A 22,071-nucleotide genomic window follows, 5' to 3' on the forward strand; every position below is an offset into this window, starting at 1 on the left:
CAGCGCCATACCATCCTCGGCTCTGGGTATTTAAATTTTGACGTGACACTTTGTTATGGGTCCCTTAGCTGCCACGCCCTCGCTGAAGACGTTTAATTTCGTTTTAATTTAATTGGCAGAAATTCTAGTAGGAAATTAATCACTCCTCCTCTGGCCCTAATGTGGCCCCAAGAAGTACTTTGGAGTGAAATTTGGGCGACGAAAGGGCAGCCCAGTAATAAATCAGAAGGATCCTTCTGATGCTACGAATTAGTTTAAACGAACAATTAAGAAATTAAGATATTTTTTAGCGACTATCTAAAAAAAATCAATTAGTAGGGATCATTTTGTAACGCAAACGGGCACGATTCGCATAATTCCTCATCGAGGCTGTGCAAACCATTAATCTTTTACAACCGACGATGGCCATTGTATGAGTTATTACTTTTCAATCGCGCGTAGCTCGTAGAATTCAATTAACGGTACGGATATCGAACAGGGTTTGAGTAACGGTTAAATTAGAGGGTAATTATTTCCTGTCTCCCGGTATCCAAGATGAATTCCCATCGATTTATGTTCCGTCCATTTATAGGCGCATGTTATACACGGCCTTCGACCCGAACCATAAACCATTTTTACGGTGTCATGACCCGGTCGCTACTCGAAATAAAAAGGTAAGCGACGATACGCCTTAGCTTAATGGATGACCTCGGGCTAACAGGGGTAGATCACCTATAAACAAGCTCAATACGGCTGTGGGTTGTTACGACTCGACGGTTACTGAATAGGTTTTACTGTTTTTATTTCTAATAAAACAAGAAAAATAGTTAACTTTTCTATTTTCCTTTAATGACAATTTTCATTACTAATTGAAATATATCAATTAATCAATTTTCAGTTATGAACTTCAATTTTCGAGATTTAAATCGAAACTTATTACTAAATAAGTACTGGTGATTTGCATAGAGTTTTAACGATGGTCGCCTCGAACTATCGACAAATCTCGCTTTTAAATTAGTTATTGGCAGTAGAAGATCGCCGAACAAGTCGGCGAACGTTCAACGTTCATGAACATCGTTCCTTTTTCATACGAAAAGTTTAATTAGAAAGTAAATTAATTTCGAATCCGGAAACGGATAATTGAAATTCACTGCGATCCGTACTAGCCATCAACTCTATGTTCAATTTCATTATTGAAGTACTTATTTTTAGTATGTGTGTCATCTGTCTATTTTCAGTAAACAAAATTTTAAATGAAATGTTATTTCCAAATAGGTTTATGTTCTTTAAAAGAAAACTGAAAATAATTAATTAATAATAGATTTTCGAAGTGGGTATTAAAATTCTTCCTATTTTGTATTCTTTCTATCAACTAATAATAATTTTATTATTCAATTTCTGTGATTGATTGGGATTAAGTAGTAACAAAATTAATTTTTCTTAATCACAAACGAAATCAAAATAGATTAAAACTAAGTAAATATATTGACAAATAATTGCATCATCATTGTCTGTTTCTTGATGTTATTTGACATTGTCACAGGAAATAATTAAATTATGACGACAAAATGTGGTATAAGATGTGTCTTTGAACAAATTACAAATGTCTTCAAAACATTGGCAATGTTGGATTGTATACTTTGGGATTGACCTACTTTGTGATTGAGCGCTTTGGTATTGAATTTGTTTGGAGTTTGATTGGCTGCTTTGACTTAGATTGCGTTAGTTGCTTTGAGGTTGGATTGGATTGGTTAACTTTGCTATTCGGCTACATTGACTTGAGATTCGGTTGATTAGCTTCACAGACTTCTTTGTGATTGGGTTGGGTTATTTTATGATTCCGTTGCCTTAGAATTGAGCTCTGTCAATTTGTTATTCCTTTTGCTTAGACAATATTTTGAAGCGTATGATTCAAGATATACGTAAAGTGTAATTGTCATAAAAATTTCATAAATTCAACCGTCGTCAATAAATCTTCTTGTATCATAATCTTCAAGATATCCTCAAACTGATTATTAAGGGTTAACTTACTAAAATTAATCATTTAATTGTCCTATAGTGAAGGATCGCAAGAAGGATTGATGTTCGAGTTGTATTATGACTAAAAGTAGCTGACTTTTAACAATTTCTTCATTTCTTTTGGAAGTTTTCGACAATCAAGTGCAATGAACAATTACTACAGTAATATTTTTGAAAATTATAAAAAATAAATAAAATATGTCTATTTGTTGCGAAGTTTTTATCGAAATGACGTTGTTTCTTTCTATCTTTTGGCGCAAAAGAAGCTAGGCAGAACAAAAATATTGTTCGACGAGAGTTCGCAACGCAGTAAACAATGATATGTTGAGACCATTGTATCAGAACTTACTTCAGAAAAAATATATTTGACTGAGAAGTCAAGTTTGGTGAAATTTTTGAAACGTGAAAGGAACTGCAGCTATCTTGTGAAATTAACAGTCCAATCTCTTATAACAACAATTCATTTGAAACCCGTCTAAAGTCAACATTGTGCCATAATTCTCCTCTAATTCGATACTTGGTAATAAACCTTAATAATCAAACTAAATTTGGTAGCAACTATTAGAATTTTAGCCCTTAATAGTTGATCAAGGAACTAAAAAATTAAAATTTAAACAAATTCCCACTGAGGCTTTAAGTTCGCAAGATACTAAAGAAAATTTGTTAGTAGATGATGAATATCCAAACGAAAATGAAAAACCTGGGTTACTTAACAAATCTTGCGAATATGATAAACATGAAGTTATTGAAAAGTTTACTTGCTTTTGTATATGGCTTTATTTCAGAAATAAAGATGGAAAATGCGTCACAAAAGATGAATGAGGTAAAAAAAAATAATTAATACTTCTATTCTTTATAATGCAGAAAAATAAACTACTACTACAACTGCGGCAAGAGTAACCACAACTATCCCATCTCTGTGTTACAATCAGAAATTTAACTACATTTAATGTTATAAGCTGTTAAATTTTTATTCCGTTGCTTTTCTTAGATTTTCACATTGTTATGACATTAGTTATAATAATGAAAATAAATCTCACGTAAAGAAAGTGTTAAACCAAAAATGCTTTTTATTTTCAAGGAATTAAATAAAAAGATAAAAAAATGTAGGTATGTAGTTATTTTTAACTTATGACTTCAAAACATTCTCACGATATCAGCAAAAACAACATTGACTAAATTTTTGTATGAAACCGAGTTTGACCTAAGTTGAGCATGAATACAAATTTATTGTCAACATGACGTTAAAGTACGTAGTTTTTAGTTTGTTAATATCTCTACAATATCTACTACATCTACAAAACCTACAACAGATACAACACCAACAACATCTACATCTTCAACCACAGCAGCTACAACTACCCTACACTATATTATTTTAACGTCTGGTACCTCAACAAGTGCATCATATTCAGTTTTAAGAATAATATGACCTACTTTAAAATACATTTTAAAGAGAAACCATCTTTGTATGTTATTACTTGTATGTATGGTACGGGGAGTGCGTATTCTATACGCGGCACCTAGTCCCCAACGGGCCCCTTGTACAACCTCCCTCTAAGAGGTCTGAGATGTTAAACGAGCTTATCTCAATTTTGGATGATTCCGTTTCCTGACCGACCCCCCTCTCACCGAGCGTGCTTGTTATTACTTATTACCGTATATTTTAATATTAAAATTGATTAAAAAATAACAATGGTTTACACCAATCTTGTTTAAGAGATACAGGATGTCTAAAATTGATATTTTGGTCAATAATCTTTAGGTTGAAAAATGTTGGGTAAGATTATTATTCCACATAGATTAACTTAGATTATTTATGTATATTAAAGCCTTAGGTTGATTAAGCAAAATTTTTTTCTGCATGGAATTTTGTCATCCACAGTTTTTTTTTAATTGTTTGATGTATTTTTCCAGATTTGTTGAGTAATTGGAAACAATTGCATCTCAGCACCAGTTATTTTGTTGTACCAACGGATCTAACAGATAACTTCAGTATAATATGGTATAGATCGATAACATTTGTTTGATGAACAATATGTTAAAGGATGTCAACGTTATGGAATAGACTGACAAGACTTTCACTCACCAGGACGACCTCCAAAAAGGTGACTGTAATGCGAGAAATGCCGTCAAAACAGAATGAGAGAAAGAAGAAGAAATCTTTTTCTTGCCAAAAAGTTATTTTTTATACCCGGTTATCATCTTGCTTAATTTATCTCACATCAACAATTTAGCACACTAAGAATTTATTTGTATAACAACATTTGAGTTTGAAATATCTTCTACGATGAAATACTGAGAACAAAAATAGAATCTGGAGTTAGTATAGTGGCATATGCGTACGATTGATAATAAAGGGGAAAGCAAAAACAGAATAAAAGACAAAGCAGAATACGCGGCCAGAGTGATCCATTGGAAGCTGAAAGTCGTGGAAATATTGTCACCTTCGAATATTGTTTTTCTATACTGCATAGACGTCTTAGATGTTATGAATAAATACCCCATACAACATGTAAATTGTAGTTGCAAAAGTGGTGGGCAAGAGACAAAAATGAAAAAGTGGAAGTAAAACAAAGAAAAAGTGAAATAGGGGCTGAGTTTTATAAGAAAATGGGCATTCTTAATCAGCCTAAATAAGGTGGAACAACGATAGCAATACAGCAAAAAACTGGGATCGATAAAGAATTAATAGAACGATATGCCAATTTGCTGTCTATTCTTTCCTATGGTCATTAAGTCAAAGAAGGTACATGACGTTGACATTATAAAGTCTCTGTCTGTACTAGTAGAGCAATTATCAGAAGATGTCATTGAGGCAGTCCATAAAGACCATAAAGATGATAAAATATCGCTTCCGAAAACATTGAGAATCAACACAAATATTTAATTGGATGATAGTACCATTGGACCTTGTTATCTGACTAATAACCGAAATTGGCGAATTTGACTTTCGCAGTTAGTAGTTTTATTAGTAACAGTAACTCTGGCTACCCTTTTTAGTATCCTTTCTCTTAACGTTAGTATGTCGGGTTGGGTCGGAGTTCATATCAAAGTTCTCTTCAACTTCTATGAAATTAGAAGATACTTTCCTGGTGATAAAGACGTCTGGTAGGTCGGAAATTTTCTCGGTTTCAGTAGGTCAGTAGCTCGGCTTTTCTGTTAAAATGTATTTCAAGTTCCTCTCTTGAATTTCATTCCTTAATTCCCCTCTTTTACTCGTGATTAGCCTGCAGACCAAACTACACGTTTGACTGGGTATTCAAGAAAGCTTCAGGGTCGTGTGTTTTGTTTTGAATGCCGTTGGCATTGCAAGCAGTAATATGTATATACTTGTGGTCCATAATTATTTTATTTTGGTCATCGGATGTCGATGATATGACAAGTGCTGAGTTTGTTTTAGTATATTAAGGACAATTTGTTGTCCTTGGATAGTTACTTTCTTGGTCTTGAATGGGGTGTCTTTACATTTAGCACAATTTATGGATATTTGGTATCTTATTTTTTGGCCTCTCTTTTAGATTGTTGCGTGAGCTCGTTGTTCGTTACTCGCCGATTTTGTTGATTTCCTCTGATCTATTAATGGTCAGCATATACAATGGCTAGCTAATATGCTTCATTTTGTCGTTGGAGGTACTTCTCTTGAGGTATATATGTTATATGCGAGGTTTATATGCCTATGGGCTTTGTTTTTATGTGTATGCCATTCAATACCAAACTTATTTATTAAAGCTGTAATTGCTCTGTATTCGTCATTAGTGCTGAACATTAACTTTAATTTGATTGTTATTCATCATGAACATCTTATAGTCGAAGTTATCTTCTTGTAAAGTCTTCTTGACGAATTGGTAATCATTTACATCACTTAAAATCACCGTGTTATTATCCTGGAGCCTATCTGTTTCTCTCGCAATAAGTTTCTCCTTCCCATCCAAATTTGTAGGGTTATAAGATTTATTTTCTGATGGCATTTTTCTTGTATGTATCTGCAATAATTTGTAGATTTTCAGCAAATACACAAAAAATGTTATGTGTAGTATGGCAGCGATTTATTTAAAGAAGTTTGGACATTATTTTAAAGCGGTTGGCTACAAGCAACTTTAACAACAATCTTAATACAAAAAAGGTTGAAATAATGTAATGCATAACATTATAAAATAGTTAAAATTGGAATGATTGAAATACAATTTAAATATTTTTTGTTATCCTCAAGTAATAATACTAAAATAATCATTAAATGTATTCAATTCATTGCTGTTGCAGTTAATTTTGTATTTATGTGGCCACTCCTACAGCTATATTTATTAAAACATTAAAAATGAAATAAAATTACATTACAGCAATTAAAGCAATAAAAAAAAGACTCTGTTTCTTAGATATAACAAAATACTTGGTGTTAGTTTTGTTGTAGGTATAATATCGTAACGTTGGCGCTCTAGTTTTTGTTAGTACTGTAGTACAACCGCAGAGAGGCGTTTATCATAATACAGTTGCAAGAAGTGTCAGTCTGTATAACGAACGGGGAGAGAAATGGTACTTTTTGTCATAAATTGTGGTTACAGGAATTAAGCTCGTCCCATATGCATTTCACTGAAGCAACTACTTGGGAAAACGTAAGAGTAATAAATATACCGCATACAAAAGCTTAAAATAGCTAAGCACGCGAAGCGACGACGTTCTTGAAACGACAATACGTAAAGCAACTTGCTCGAGTATTTAACACCTGTTAGAAAATAAACGTTTTTATGTGAAGCTAACCTGGAAAAAATTTAAATATTTTTGTTACATTGCGGAATTCATAACGAGGTTTTAAATTACGTCCACAACCGGTTGTCACGTTTCGATAAAACAAAAATAACAATTAGCATAGAACGTTTTTAGTCAATTAAGGCTATTAATTGTGCCGTAAATCCATAGCAGATTGGTAGCTAGATAACGAACTTTATTTTGGCTTTTCAATTTCGCGTGCATTGCGGAATCACTTGTAATAAATATTGATTGTTATATAAACCCATTATTTCACACAACATATTTTATAATCTATTACACTCTCACAAATAAATGCATTGTTTCAAACTAATAATTAATATTTCTAATTAATATTAATTGAAAATAATAATTGTAAAATCCTAAAAAAATAATTAATTGGCCGTTGTTTCTAAAATTGCAATTTCAGCATCGATATTAATTGAAGATTTTTGTAAGGTCGCTGTAAGCAGAAAATAATTTTTCAGTTTGCGCAGCCAATATTAATACGTGTAATAAATTTCCGGCTCACCGGCAGCGGACCGGTGGAAAAGCGATAAAGATTTACTGCATGTAGGGCAGAGTACCCTCGCGGGCCTTTCGTCCTCCCTTTTGGATCTCCCTTGGCCCCGCACGACCCACGTGTGCAGGGTCACGCGACCCGCAAACGTGCCTCAGGTGGCACGCGTTGAAAACTTATAAATCAATCTACTGGTCTCTAGTAATCGAATATCTATAATCGGTCTAAACTTTCAAAACCTTACCTATAAAATGTGCTGATTAATTTTTACGAGATGATTAAAATTATTATATAACATTTAATTGTAAAACATATCCGTAGCATAACCATGTATACGATATAAATAACAGAACCACGATAGAACGATTTATTAGTAGTGCTTAAAAAGGATAATGAGGACCGATGAAACCACATGGCTGGGTCAGTTAAAATATGCTTTTGGGTCGCATGTGGTCCACGAGCTGTTTATATGTATATAGCTGCCATCACAGCGTTAGTGTTATACCATCGTAGATACATATTATTAATTTTATTTGCAGCATTTTAAGAAGAAGTTATTGTTTGATAAATAGACTTTAATCTGATTATAACATACAAACATTGGCTATTATTGCATTATTACATCCTGATTGATTATAGCAGGATTTTTATCAAAATACATTTCGTCATTATGTATTTGTCTGTTACTACGTCGTTATTATGTCGTTTATCTTTATTATTACGTTTGCATACTGATTATGAGTAAATTATATTAAATTGTATTTTTGATTACTAGAAAGGAGAACTTATTAGTAAGGTAAGTATTGTTATGTTGTGTAATAAGACATGTTATGAAAGGTAATAGTTTATTATGGAGGTGGTTTTTGTAATAACTGCTCTTCCAGACTAATAGATAGTTCTTCTTGATCGTGTCTCGAATAATGAGTGGCAATGTAACTCGTAACGATGTCGTCCGCTAGATCGAAGGACATTCAAGTAATGAAAATATTTCCAATATCTGCTACATATACGTGCAAATATCACCACTCCGATGAGCGAGATACCTATCATTTACTAATGAGGTTGTACCATAAACACAGGATAATTCAGTTGGATATTTTTTAAACTCGTTTAACTTGTTATTTCTATATTTAAAATTGCGATAAATCGGTGTTCGTTAGGTGGATAGATTGTAGATCAATCTTATTGTGCTGTCAACTGAATTTGAATTGCGTTGATCAGTTAGGCTACATTATCTTTATGGTCGACTTCAACGCCTGTCTATTAAGAAACGTCTCGTTATGAGAGACGTCGTTTCATCAGTTTCTTTCTGTACCCAACCTCAGCATTTCCAACTTAGAATCTCTTAACAATTAATTCAGATTTAATTCATGGTTATAGTTATAACAACCATATTACAATTGGTCATGTATTGTGCACCTCAAACTAGGTATCAGGGAGTCCCTAGTTGCTACATTAAGCTCATAGGTTTGAACAAACCAACTACTGTGCTTTGATACCAGATATATTAATGTCCGATTAACGTTAAATTAAATGTTAGATATTAGTGCAAAAATTAATACGTTTAATACAGAAATGAATCATTTGTAGAAATACAAACTTGTCTTCGACAAATTGTATTTCTAAGAAGGAAAGAGCTTTGGTTGAGTCAATTGCTGTAAATGATAATTATCGTTTCAAATCATAGGTATCTTGAATGCAAATACCATAATATCATCTTTAAATTAATATAAGACAGACCATGTCTTACATCCATCACCTTGAAGAAATAATGAATATTATCTAGTGTAGATGCCATCGGCATATCTGAGTTTCCAATCGTTTCGACAGCTGAACAAATCGACAAATAAAAATTCCAAGAAGGCGTTCGGAATTCACAAGTTATCGATTTTTCCGTCTTATTTTACTAATAAGTTAAAATATTCCAAAGTTTCCTGAATACCTCTCTAGTTAGCCCAGTGTGATGCGAAATAATTAGTTCTATTTTCTGATTTTCACCCATACTTTTCTCGGACATTTTTAAATTTCACCTTAATGAACCCCTAGAACAAAACGAACAAGATGTTGATAACCCAGAAGCATTAAAATAGTAGTAACCAAGTTTGAACTGATTATTTAAACTATTTTTTAAAGGGAAATTTAAAGAGGTCTAATTCTAAAACAACGAAATATTAAAATATTAAAATTGAGTAGGCTTTGTGATTACTATATTATAACAAATTGACCTTTGTATTGTAGCCTAGGTAAGACCACACTGCGAAAAATTGTAAAGAATTCGATTTCCGAGAATTTAATAACATTGATGGCTCGTTTGATAAAGCAACCTTCTTTGTTATAAAAGAAGCTTTGTTAGAGTATAACGTTTTGTATTCCAAATAGGTGGAAACAAGACCGTAATTAATTTCATTTAAGCTGAAAAACGAAACTAGTTGAAAGTTGTAATTGTTTAAAATTTTAAAGCGTTATATAAATATGCAGAGATAATTAAGATAATTATTTTAATTGTATATCTGTTAGTTAATTTTTCAACGTTGCTTACTCTGCAGCTTTTCAAAGTGCTTCTACATTGTTGTTTCAATAAGCTCCATTCATAATCTAATTTTTGTAGCTCATTACTATTAATGATGTGCAGAAATTACAGCGCATCAAGTATTGATTTTACATTATTAACTTTTTCAGGATTTATAAAATCCAATTTTTGTAAAATATTGTTGTTCAAAGAAAATCTAGATTTTATTTATACACAGTTTAAAATATAAAAGTGTAAACACAGTATGTTAAATATAATGTTACGATGATGTAACACGAGGCAAAATGTGTGATGTGCAAAATATACTTTATTCTAATCCTTTACAAATTAGATGAGAATTAGATTTACTAATGACGCCTACTATAGGTAACGAGACATACCGTAAGCAAAACAATTTCCTAAAAGAACGCAAACTATTACTAACAATAAGTAAATATCTTTTACGCGAGACGGCACTTACATTGCAAGTTAAGATATATTGTCTCGAAAACGAATATCTATACGCATAAGAGGGTGTTTTTAAAACTATAAGAAATAAAAGTAAAAAAAAGGCAATTTGACAAAATCGCGGCCCTCAGAATTTTGATGGTGTGGTGGAATGATTTATACTAATACTAACCATACATTATTTATAGCTTTGGTGAAAAAAATACTTCCTAAATAAAAATAAATAGAAAAGAATAATTCAATGAATGACAAAATCTTGACTTCAATCCCTACAAACTACGATTAATAGTCATTCTGATAGAAAATCAATAACCTGGAATGATTTTCAATTGTATCAAATAGATATACATATATATCTTATATAAAGAAGATATTCTTCATCTATATCAATAATAATATGACAAACCTTAATTGTTTATGTATCGGGAGCAATGAAATAAGAATTTAAGGAAAACCTTTTGAAGTACAATAATCAAGTACAACGTACAAACTATCAGTGTAGCTATTTATTTTAATACGTTTACACACAGTCTGGTCACTCAAAGAATAAGAATACGATTGAGTAAATAAACACACGATAGTTATATTTTAACTATGCATTCTAGGTAGTTTAAAATTTAGGTCCCAACTGACGAGTCAATTTAGAGAAAAAGTTTTTCGTGTCACCGTAAATAATTTACAAGAGTCGATTTCACAACCCATAAGTTTAATTACAATGAATCTATTTGGAGATCAATAATAATCCATTGACCAGCGAATTTCGCGAAACTAGAGAAACTCCTCGAATACAGAACCAGCAGCCCCTTTAGCCTGTGGAGTTCAAGGACTTCCTTTTGTGCAATCGCAATAATACTTTGAACCATAACTGTTATTGTACTTTGTTATATAATGAAATAAAAACCTCAATCGAGGAAACTTTGCTATCCTGATCGACTATCCTGTGAAGCATATAGAGGTGGAGGTGGAAGAGTTGGAGTAATCTTTAAAAGTTGAACGCGCTGCATTTTTCCTGGATTTTTATTAATTAATATAATAAAAACTAATTAACCAATACTTGATTGTTGGGTATCATGGATTCGTATTTTTTAGCTTTATTAAACAATATATAAAAGTCGACGTGTTTTGGCTCATGCCGATATCTAGAAACAAATTAGGCTGTGGTAGAGGTTACTTTTGACGCAGCTCACCATGGCTTAATAGAGTCTGCATCAAACATTAAACTAAGTTTTCTCTGGCTTCGTTAGACATCTGGTATGTCTATTTGGTGATATCTATTATTTCCAAAAAATAATGTCGTTTGTATAATGGCATCATCTTCCTAAACTGTTGTATAGCTGCCATCTTTCCTCTAATCAAAACTAAACTTCCCTGAACTAAAACTAGAACTAACACTGCACTACCATTAGAACTAATATTAGACCTAGAATTAGAAATACGCGGGTTAAGCCGTGCGGATTTTGAAAAAGTGTTTGACGTTTCGTTTGCCATAAAATGACACTGTGATACGCATAGTGGTGGTGCCAATGTTAGTTCTAATTTAACACCGGCCGTGAAAGCCTTCGTACCTAAATCTCCTTTTTGGTACTTTGGAGGCTTTTAGTTCTCCATGTTTCTTATCGCTTGTTCTCGTAATTCAATTAGCTTTTGAATGTCAGGTATGTCTTGATCTTCTTCAAAAGCTATGATTGCATGATTTTGTAAACTGTTCCGGGACTCAAAATTAAATCACCAAAAAATTAGTTCATAAGGAGTTTTCTGAGCATTTTTGAAGACGGAGATGATTTGTCGAAGATGATCAAAATAATGTTTTAATAAGAATTTAAGAGAAAGAAACTAAAGTATATTTATTAATCAAGAATGTTTTTTAGACGTGCTTTGACTTCTTTATTAGTGAATGCATACAATTCATTCATTTTCTGCGAAATTTAACCAATTTGTATGGAATCCAGCGACTCTGTAATCATCGCCGTATATAAGCTAATTCAATTTAAAAACAAAGAAAATGCTTATTATGAAATAGTTAATTGGCAATGTAAATTCTGTAAGTGAAAAATCGTTTGAAGTCAAGTTCTGTTTACGAGAGTTGCGTTTGACTGAAGTTTGAGTTAAAATATGCGCCCATTCCAAACTTGCTCACGTAGCAATTGAACCCGGGACGTGCATTTCCATAATAAATTTGCCGCGACGTGTCCTGACTGTACCTTTACGCGACTCTGACACCCTCCGGTTACGACAAGTACAGACAAAACGTGCATCGTCAGCGTCATTCTATCGTTCTTCCTCTTAACCTGCCTTCGCAATCACTTGATCATCATCAATTTTAGCATCATACAAACACTTTTCGTTTTTGAAAACTTTTAAAAACGTCTGCGGATAACGCTAGGACCAAAAAGTCTAATGGAAGCCGTAATGAAAGACATTCATTTGACGACTGTTCTCGTGGGAGACTAAGTTTTTCTCTCATTATTATCACCTTTGGGGCGGAACGTGTTGACCTCACGTCTTCTCGCATTGTTCCTTTCAGTCGGTAATACACTTCACGTCTCGCGGCAGTACGTCTGAAAACCGCCGGCGACATCAACTAACGAAAAGTTGCGAGAAGTGGACAGTTTTCCGGTGAATAGTGTCGTCTGAAACGGCAGCGAACTCCCCCCTTGACAGAGAGTTGGGGCGACCCAGCATTGTCCGCATCGTACGACGACGTCGCCAGTCGCGTAATTGTGGCCAACGGCCATCCTCGAAAGAATTACAAGCGATAACTTACCGCTATTGTTTGCCCCTAGAGGAACGATATTCTTGGAATTTAGTGAACTGTACATTGAACTGCAACACCTACCATTTTGAAATTTCAGCTTTCGGTAATTATTTAAACTGATCTCGGCAAGGGAGACAAGGCAAGGTCTACTTTCAAACAGCGCGCTTCGTACTGATCTTCCATGTTTCTCCGCACTCCTTGTTAATTAACTTTAATTGTCTTGGTATTTTAATTAAAGAGGGCGAATCTCCTTGAAGGATACGCTTCCGTAAATTGTTTTCGGATGGCCTCGGACTGCTTGCATGCGCTTATTAGATTCGAGTCGGTTTCGTGTTTCAAGATTAGATCTTACTGCTAATGACTCTCAAAATCCCATACCATTGTAGGGCTTATTGTAAACAAAAACGTAATCTGTTATAAGATAAAAAGAATTAATTTTGGATTATATACCACTACAATGACCTTGACTAAATGAAATGACTGATTAATTTCTGAAAAAGTTTGTAACACAAGCCCAAAAACATCTAACAGGTCACTCATCGACCTTGTATAGCTTTACCAGCAGAGCAACTCATCTAAACACAACAAAATTTATGGCGGCACGGCTCATTGGCAATTATGTATGGAGCCATACATCGGCTAACAACGTTCCGATAACAACTTCCTCGGTTCAGTAATGATTGATTACCCTCCAACCGCATCGCATCTTCGTGAAGCTGAAAAGAAGCGCGAACTCGCCGCGTAGAAGTTTCGGAAAGAGAAAAAGTGTGCTGGCGGAAAAGTAAAAACACAAAAAGGCAGCCGCAGATCAAACGAGAAACCGCCAGCCCGGATCGACGAAAATGATAAATTCTTGTTGACTCTACTTTATCGGTGAGTGGCTGCATGAAGTTCGGATTGCTGCGTCATCTCTAAAGCGAAAGACACGCGCGACCGTGGTTTCACGTTTATTTTTCAAATGCCTTCAACGAAGTTTAAGTTTAAGTTATCAGACCAAATTGAGCAAATATTCTTTAGCAATATAAAACTTTATAAAGATTAACTAATACGAGATTTTCATTCTACTTTTATATATTATGTAATGTAATAGTATTACATACGGTAATATAATAATGTATAATATATGAGCGGTTCATTTTACTCCACCGCACACTAAACCACATTGACTTTGACCCAAAAACCTGTGATTAATTAATATTATATAATTAAATTAGTTTGGGTGGTACGTTTAGTTTAGTAGTTCATGTAGTCTATCTACGATAGATTTACCTTTCATCTCCATCCCTTATTGAGAGTTTTTTTAACATTGAAATTTACATCATTAAAAAATATATAGATTAGTATATAATTAACCATGTTATTCATATTATAAATTAATAATCTCTGATAAGTAATATTATTGTACGATAATGGATTGATATTCGTGAAAATGTATGTAATATTTGAATGAGAAATTAGCAAAATTACTATTTCACATCCTGTTTAATTGGTGCTCGTCAAAATATCATACATATTCCATCCAAATATTCATAGAATATATTGTATCCAACATATTCTATGAATTCCTTAACGGTCCTGTATGCAGCTCTGCAGCCTTGACACGTACAGTATTACTGTATAAGTTATTTATATTTATTTGTTTAAAATTTAAATATAGGTACCTGTTTTTCTACATGAAATGAATTAAAGTTAAACAGGAAAGTACAAATTTCTGTATAAATTTTGAAATGCTACAACTGTTGCACTCAAATTCGTTTGCTTTCAGTACTCAGTGTAGTATAGTTCCCGCGTTGTCTACTCAATTTCCAAAATAAGTTTGTCGTGATGTTGGAGTGTTTCATTGGCAAATCATCTTAAAAAAATTTAAATATTTGAGGGCCAGAATAAAAGGAAATATAGCAACGGTAAAACAAAATCTAACGTTAGTAGTTATGCATCCAAATTACAAATAATCATACCTGAGTAAAAATATGATTTTTGCTGGCCTAAAAGGCGAGATTTAACAAACAAATAACTAGATCTATAGTCCCGGAGATTACTTTTAGAAATCTCAATATTGTATGTATGGTTCATGATGAACACAGGGTTTCAGAACATCAGTTTGCATAGCAGTTCCGGATTCGATAATAAGTATATCGAGGCTATGTTGGTTCTCGTCGTACAATAACACGGAAAGTATCATATAAAAGACGCAGAAAAGATGTGGTTCATACAGCAAGGAAATCGGTGCAGTAATACAACACGTTTATAATCATGGAAAGAACATTTATGGTAATTAGTTCCAGATCTCCATAATGGAGCAGCGTCTTGAAAGAAGAAAGGTTTCGCTTGGTTGAAGCAATATCAAAAATTATTTGTGACAGAGATAATTTCTGACCTGTATCAATCAAAGAAAAAAATTGCCAAAAAAAGACAATTGCGGGAAAGATGGCAACAAGCCAGAACGGCCGAAAACAAAAGAAAATTAATTGAAGCGACTAAAGAATTGAAAAACGCAAAACAGCAAGAACAGAACCGTTATTCTGGGTATTCAAAACACCTAAAAAATTTTACACAAACAGACGCTACGGATGACGCGCTTTGGAAAGAGACCAGAAGACTAAAATACCGCAACGACAGTTTTCCTCCATTAAAGGTGAGAGAAACATCTAAGCCAGAAATGACAAAAAAGGGCTAGGTATTCCCAAAACATACCACCTCACTGCAAGTTAACAACTATTGAAATAAAACAGGTCATAATAAAGCAACTAAATATAATAACGGATCAAAAATTTTACAAATTAATAACTACCATATTTAGGCGCACTTTTACCATCCTCTTAATAAACTATCTAGGGGATAGTTGCCATGGTTTTAAGCGCTTTCGTTAGTTGGGCAATTTATCTGTTGGATAAATTTATCAAGAGGTAGAAAAAGTGGGCCTTAGTGCAATACTGAGAACAAACCATTTCCCTAGTACCTGGAAAGTTGCTCAAAGCATTATGTTTTATAAATTGCTAAGAAAGGATGTAGAAATCATCTTCTATAAACACATAAACATGCCCCCTACGCTGTCCAAAATTTTCGAAAAGCTCTGTCAAGAGATAGGTGTCACTCATTAATAAAATATAGGGAAGTAATCAATTTGTTTTTTGCGACAAATACAAAACAATAGAGTAAGTTCACGGACTAATCAATCAAATTAAGACGGATTTAAATACTAAAAGGCATTGTTCTGCAGCTTTCCTCGACATATTGGAAGCTTTTGGTAAGGACTAAATAATTGATCACCATCCACACCATCAACTGCTAAAATCATATCTGACAGAAAGGTACTTTCTTGTGAAACAAGGTAGTGAATCCAGGAAAAGTTCTCGATCCAGTAATGAATCCATTGCATACGTCAACGCTAAGTACCATTGTTGCAGCATATGTTGATTACATCGCAGTGTTGACACCTCACACTAACGTAATATCTGGCTCTAGAAATCAGCAAAACTTCAACATAATTTAGGTGTGCATGTGAACGTGGCAAATCAGAATCAATGAACTTAAACCCAAACATGTCACCTTTACTATGCGTAGACAAAACTTGCCCTCCTGATCTATAATAATTAAGTAATAGTACGACTCTACGTGATTTGTAAGATTCCGTTGTCATTACAAACACTTATTGCTCGCTGGACAAATTACATATTCCCTTCAATAAAAAAATTTTGCCTTTAATGTATATAGAAGTACATCGTCGTCGTCTATATTTATTGACTCTACTAAATATACAAGTTTCAATTTTTTGTCAGCATACATTTTTGTTATCGCAATATTATTAATAGTTTTATTCGGACAATGTTTTGTCAATTTAGAACGATAGAGAAAAGTCGATTCAACGATACCACACGAGATAGTGATGAATGTAACTGTCAAATGTAACCATGTTATCTTCCATAGCTTGTTTTAAAGTTAAATGGATATACGACGTATATATGTAACAAACCATGGCAGTGTACAATACAATGGAATTTTCATATTTTCCTGTTAAAGTAGTACTATGAATATTTTTTTAAAAACAATCAAATCATTAAACTACTATTTCTCTTAAAGATTGTAAAAAACGTTTTTGTAATTGTTAAGAGATTTTAAATTATTTGTTTTTTTATTAAAAACACTCTCATTGTAAAGGAATAAGAATATGTGGAATATAAACGTGGTAAGGAAATCGGACGTTGAGGAAGGTCCGAAGCTACTTGGGGAATACCCACATACTACCGCACATCTTTATGCGTACTTTATATTTATCACTAATTTGTCCCTATAGTAGCGATTGTGGCCTTCTTTTTTTCAATAATATTAAGTTTAACTAATAACTTGCTTATAAGAAACATAAAAATATTTATCATCGTACACTTACTACGCCATCATTAAATATTTCTTTCAAAAATAATTTTTTCAAGATCGTATCGTATCTTACACTTTAACTCCGTTCGCTTCACATTGACGACTTCATAAATGACCAACTTTTATCGCTACAAATCAGGTCGTTAAAGTTATCTTTTAATGATACTCGCATATAAAGAATAATTGTTACACAGTCTCAAAAAACACATTCTCAAGTAAGATAACGATAAACACTGCCTTCATACACATAAATATAGAAATTTTCAGTAAACTGAACAAACGTCAAAACTAAAAGGAATGTATTTCTCCATAATTCTTCAGGAATTTTAGTTAATGAAAAACACAAAAAAAAAAAAAAAAAAAAAAATGTGTGAAGAATTAGTATTTATTAATTAATTTGCTTATCTGCGCAACCGGTTTCAAAAAATTACTTTTCGTCTTCAGGCGCAACTAAAAACAGAAAATCGAAATACAATATGACGTCAAGAAACATAACAGTTAAAATTCTTACCGTCTAAAACGAACGATGGACAGAGTTAAAAAACGCTTCATTTATTTTAAGATTATACACACATATACATACGTATATATACAAACATATATCTATCCCAGTATATGTTAACAATTAAGATCAAATAACGATATAAAACACTACACACAATACAAGAGAAACGTGGTCGGGTCGATATGAAAGGTTACTAACAACCGGTATCTGTAACAATTGTACGTATTGAATATGAAGTCATGGAAAAACTGGTCTTTTTACGAAATTCAGAAACATTCGTGTGTGAGGGACGTCGGTAATTTCATTTAGAGTAATATAGTTTGCGTCATTTTTCAATTTAATAATTTCCATTTCCTCTAAAAGATCCAATTTTTTGGATTTAGGGTAGTTATGAAGGAGTAGGATATTTTTGCTGTCTGTTTGATGGTCGTTGTCCCTTAAATGTCTAAAAACTGCGGAATTGTCGTTTTTTAGATGTTCTTTAAATCGCACTTTTAAATTTCTGCCCGTTTGCCCAATGTATGCGGCATTACAGACCTTACATAAGATTTTATACACACCATTAAGTTGTAGTTTTTCGAATTTATGTTTACAATTAACTAGAAAGTTAGAAATTTTGTTGTTGTTTTTAGGAGTAATACTAAAATTATAGGTGGACACGTCAAAACTAAAAATCGAAACGGAAATTACCGAAACTCCTCAAAAAAATGAACATGACAAAAACAAAATAAAATTGTATCGATTATAATGATTGAAAAGGTAAGTGTAACCATACTTCATCCAAGTTTAGAAGGAAATATTGTGTAACTCGCAATCAACCCTTTTTATACGTTATCATAAACTATTACCCTTCTCAGTCCCATTACAGTCCCACGGGAAACCAATTATCTGCAGTCAAAAAAGAATACTTTATTATACCTTTGTTAAGTTATAATCTGAGAACGAAGGATTTTCGAAAAAATATTATTGTCAAATAATGTTTCTGAAACCGTTGGATTTGAAAAGAGGGAAATATTGAAAACTAAAAAGGAAATCTAGCAAATCGGCTTAGTGAAATCTCCCCCATCGAAGAGAAAGCGGAAGAATAGTTTTGAAATGATGGACGAGGATGAAAGAAAGAAAATACGATAAATCGTAAATTCATTTTTTCTTAGATACGAATTATCAACATTAGACAAAGTGTACGCTGTAAGTATATAATATCATTTATGCATTAGTTCTCGCTATTATATTGTCTATTAAGTACATTTTTAATTCATCCTTTTTTCAGACAGCTCTACATACCATTAAAAAACAGTTTTATTTATGAAAAATGTAGACTAAACTATAAATTTGTAGAAAACCCAGGCATAGTATTGTGGCGTTGAAACTATCTACGCAAAATTAAAGAATATCGCAACCAAGGCCGAGAAATATTTTATGCTAATGAAACCCGGATAAATGCTGAACGCACCAGAAGGGAAAGGTTCAACCGAATTCATTATAAATCAACCGGGAACTATTGAGAAATTCTGCATTTGCTGGATAAAATTGTAAAAGACTTGGAACTCGAGTTTACAGTGAACACGGGTTCCAGTGATGAATCTATTGTCTACCACGATTTGTACCCAGCCTCTAACATCACAGACTGATCTATTTGAAAGGACAATTTGTGGTATTTTCTTTCTTTTACCATATCAAAAATATTCTTCCATTTTCTCTTCGATGGAGATGATTTCACATACACGATTTGCTCATCAATGGTGTCTCATACTTTCCTCTTTGCAATGTTTGTTTCAGCAATTTTTTTGTCAAGCAGTCTCAGTGAACAGCGTTTGTTCTCCGATTTCAACTTCACGAAGGTATAAGATATTATAAAAGACCTTTTTTGAATGCTGTAGCATCATTTGACACTACATTATAATCAACTAACACAACCACTCGAGTCACTCATATCCATCATATTCGTAGTGTATATTTCATAAATAACAAAATCATCGCTAAATTCATTCAGCACATCAAACACACGTTGGACGAAGCTGCTTCTATTCTTTAATTTCAACGTGCTACAGACTATTTACGTTATTGTACAGATAAATCCCTTGTGTAAAAGTTTTGCACAAATCACTTTTCGGATCTATTTTTAGTCCAGCAATTTGTAAATTTAAGCACGTTTTCTAGCGTTTGTTCCAATAATATTTGTAACCAATGCACATTACCACGAAGGGGTTTGGAAGGTATCTTAAGATGAAACATTAGTCAGCGAATCCATTGTGTCTGTTCTGGGTACAAGATACCTATTCTTCAGAGTCACTTCATTTAATTTGGGTGAAGCAACGCAAAAACACATTAAGGCGAAGAAGAAGGACTGACGACTCCTTTAGCTAGCATTTATTAGAATAGTTTGTGTGTTTCCTTGCTATACTCAATCGCTAGTTGGCGTTGGCATGAAATCACTCCGCTATTTCAGTATCGATATACTGCTGCAAAACGTTCGTATATCCAATGCCGCCATCATTTCACGAAATTGTGTTCCAAAATCAATTAATGCAGTCTTTAGTACACTACAGTTCGCATCTAGATATATGGCTCAACGCATCACTCCATTCAAATTCATCGACCGTTATAATAACATTTGATGTTACTATAACATCTGTAATTATTCTCCGTTCGACTAAACGGCAATAGTTCTCTACATAGTGATTAGGTTTCAACAAACAGCGGTTCTACAATGCGCAACAGAGTATTACCAAGATGAAAAGAACACTTTTGTAAATAAAGTTACATCTAAAAACCGTATCATCTATCACACGGCCAACACACATAAATAATTACGATTCACCTGTGATAATTTTCCTTTCAACCGTAGCTATTGAAAGTTCACCAATTACCCCATTTCTTTTTTTATAAAACATCACGATGTACGAGTGTACATGAGGATTAAAGCGATACGTTTATTTACTTGTCCACAAACCAGTACCACACTGCATCAGTTAGCCCAATTTTTACACACGATATGGACGCGGGCATTCGTAACGCTCGTTTTAGTTTCCCGAATCGCGACGCTATTTGTGAAGCCAATCACGACAAAAATTACCGACCTGCCCACATTCACACCACGGTCCTAGTTAATCGTTAAATTAAATCGACCAATTTTTGTTCCTCTCCATAAAAATTAAAATTAATTTTTATATGTATGAGTACATTTTGATATTTTAATGACTCTGCGCTTAATGAACACCTGGTTTTTATTTGCTAAAATCTGTAATCAATTCGTCCAAAAACTTCATAGATGCTGCAAACGTAGTAAAAGTTTCTCCAGTTCACCACAAAGCTGGAATTTGAGTTCTCACTATATATTCTGAATATTTTACTAATTATAGCGGTAAACACAACCCAGCTGAAGAGAAAAATTTCGAATCCGCTGCACAATGGAGCCAAATAGAGAAAAATACAAAAAAAAATAATGTTATTTTGCGGATTGGTCTAGAATAAAAAATGACCTAACAAACTGCAAGCAAGATTTTTGACATTATTGAATGTACCAGTACTGCAAGAATACGAGAGGCTGTTCAATATTGTCGAAGCACGTGCAAAATTCGAAGAACATTCCGTCAACGCTTTGAAGTATGGCGATATCGGTTAAGCAACTCTCTATTGTGTACAACTTGTGTGTTGGAATTAATGAAATTGCAACGACTATCATCTACTGTGTTTACCAGTCGCTCTAACAAATCCGGCTGGTTTCTCAAAATCAATACCAATACACCTCGCTTTTATAATACCTATTCCACCCAATCCGAATTCATTTATTTTAATTTCAGATGATAAAAATTCAATTTCAATTTGTACAAATTGAAATAAAAGTATATGATTCTTAGTGTTAATCCTACCTTTTCTTCTTGGCTTGTTGGGTTGGTACCTCGTCCGCATGATTGTTTTCTCAGGTCATTCTCAAACACATAATGCAAAAACATATCAAAACTTGTTTTCGTTTTGCAAAAGACATCTATTTGCTAACATTTTTGGGAAACCCTTCTCTTCTCAGACAGAGAACATATCACGTGGAGTGCTCTTCTTAACTTGATAATGACATATTGACAACTAATTTCGAGTATTAAAAAAATGCGAACGCGACATACAATAAGAGAGAGATGTTGAGATGTCAGTTAAGATCGTTACTGCATAATATATTCCTCAGTGTTGAATACAGTTCT

At 33.3% G+C, this 22,071-nt stretch overlaps 1 long non-coding RNA gene across 1 annotated transcript; it reads left to right on the forward strand.

Annotated features, from left to right (window-relative positions):
• Positions 1–18,539: 18,539 nt before the first annotated feature.
• LOC111420546 (uncharacterized) lies at positions 18,540–20,291 on the forward strand. Its single transcript, XR_002707095.2, has 3 exons — positions 18,540–18,634; positions 18,733–19,063; positions 19,146–20,291. It is a non-coding gene; the product is annotated as an uncharacterized lncRNA (long non-coding RNA).
• Positions 20,292–22,071: the final 1,780 nt, after the last annotated feature.

Source organism: Onthophagus taurus, chromosome 1, assembly GCF_036711975.1.
Source record: "Onthophagus taurus isolate NC chromosome 1, IU_Otau_3.0, whole genome shotgun sequence".
In the NCBI taxonomy this organism is placed as follows: Eukaryota; Metazoa; Arthropoda; class Insecta; order Coleoptera; family Scarabaeidae; genus Onthophagus; species Onthophagus taurus.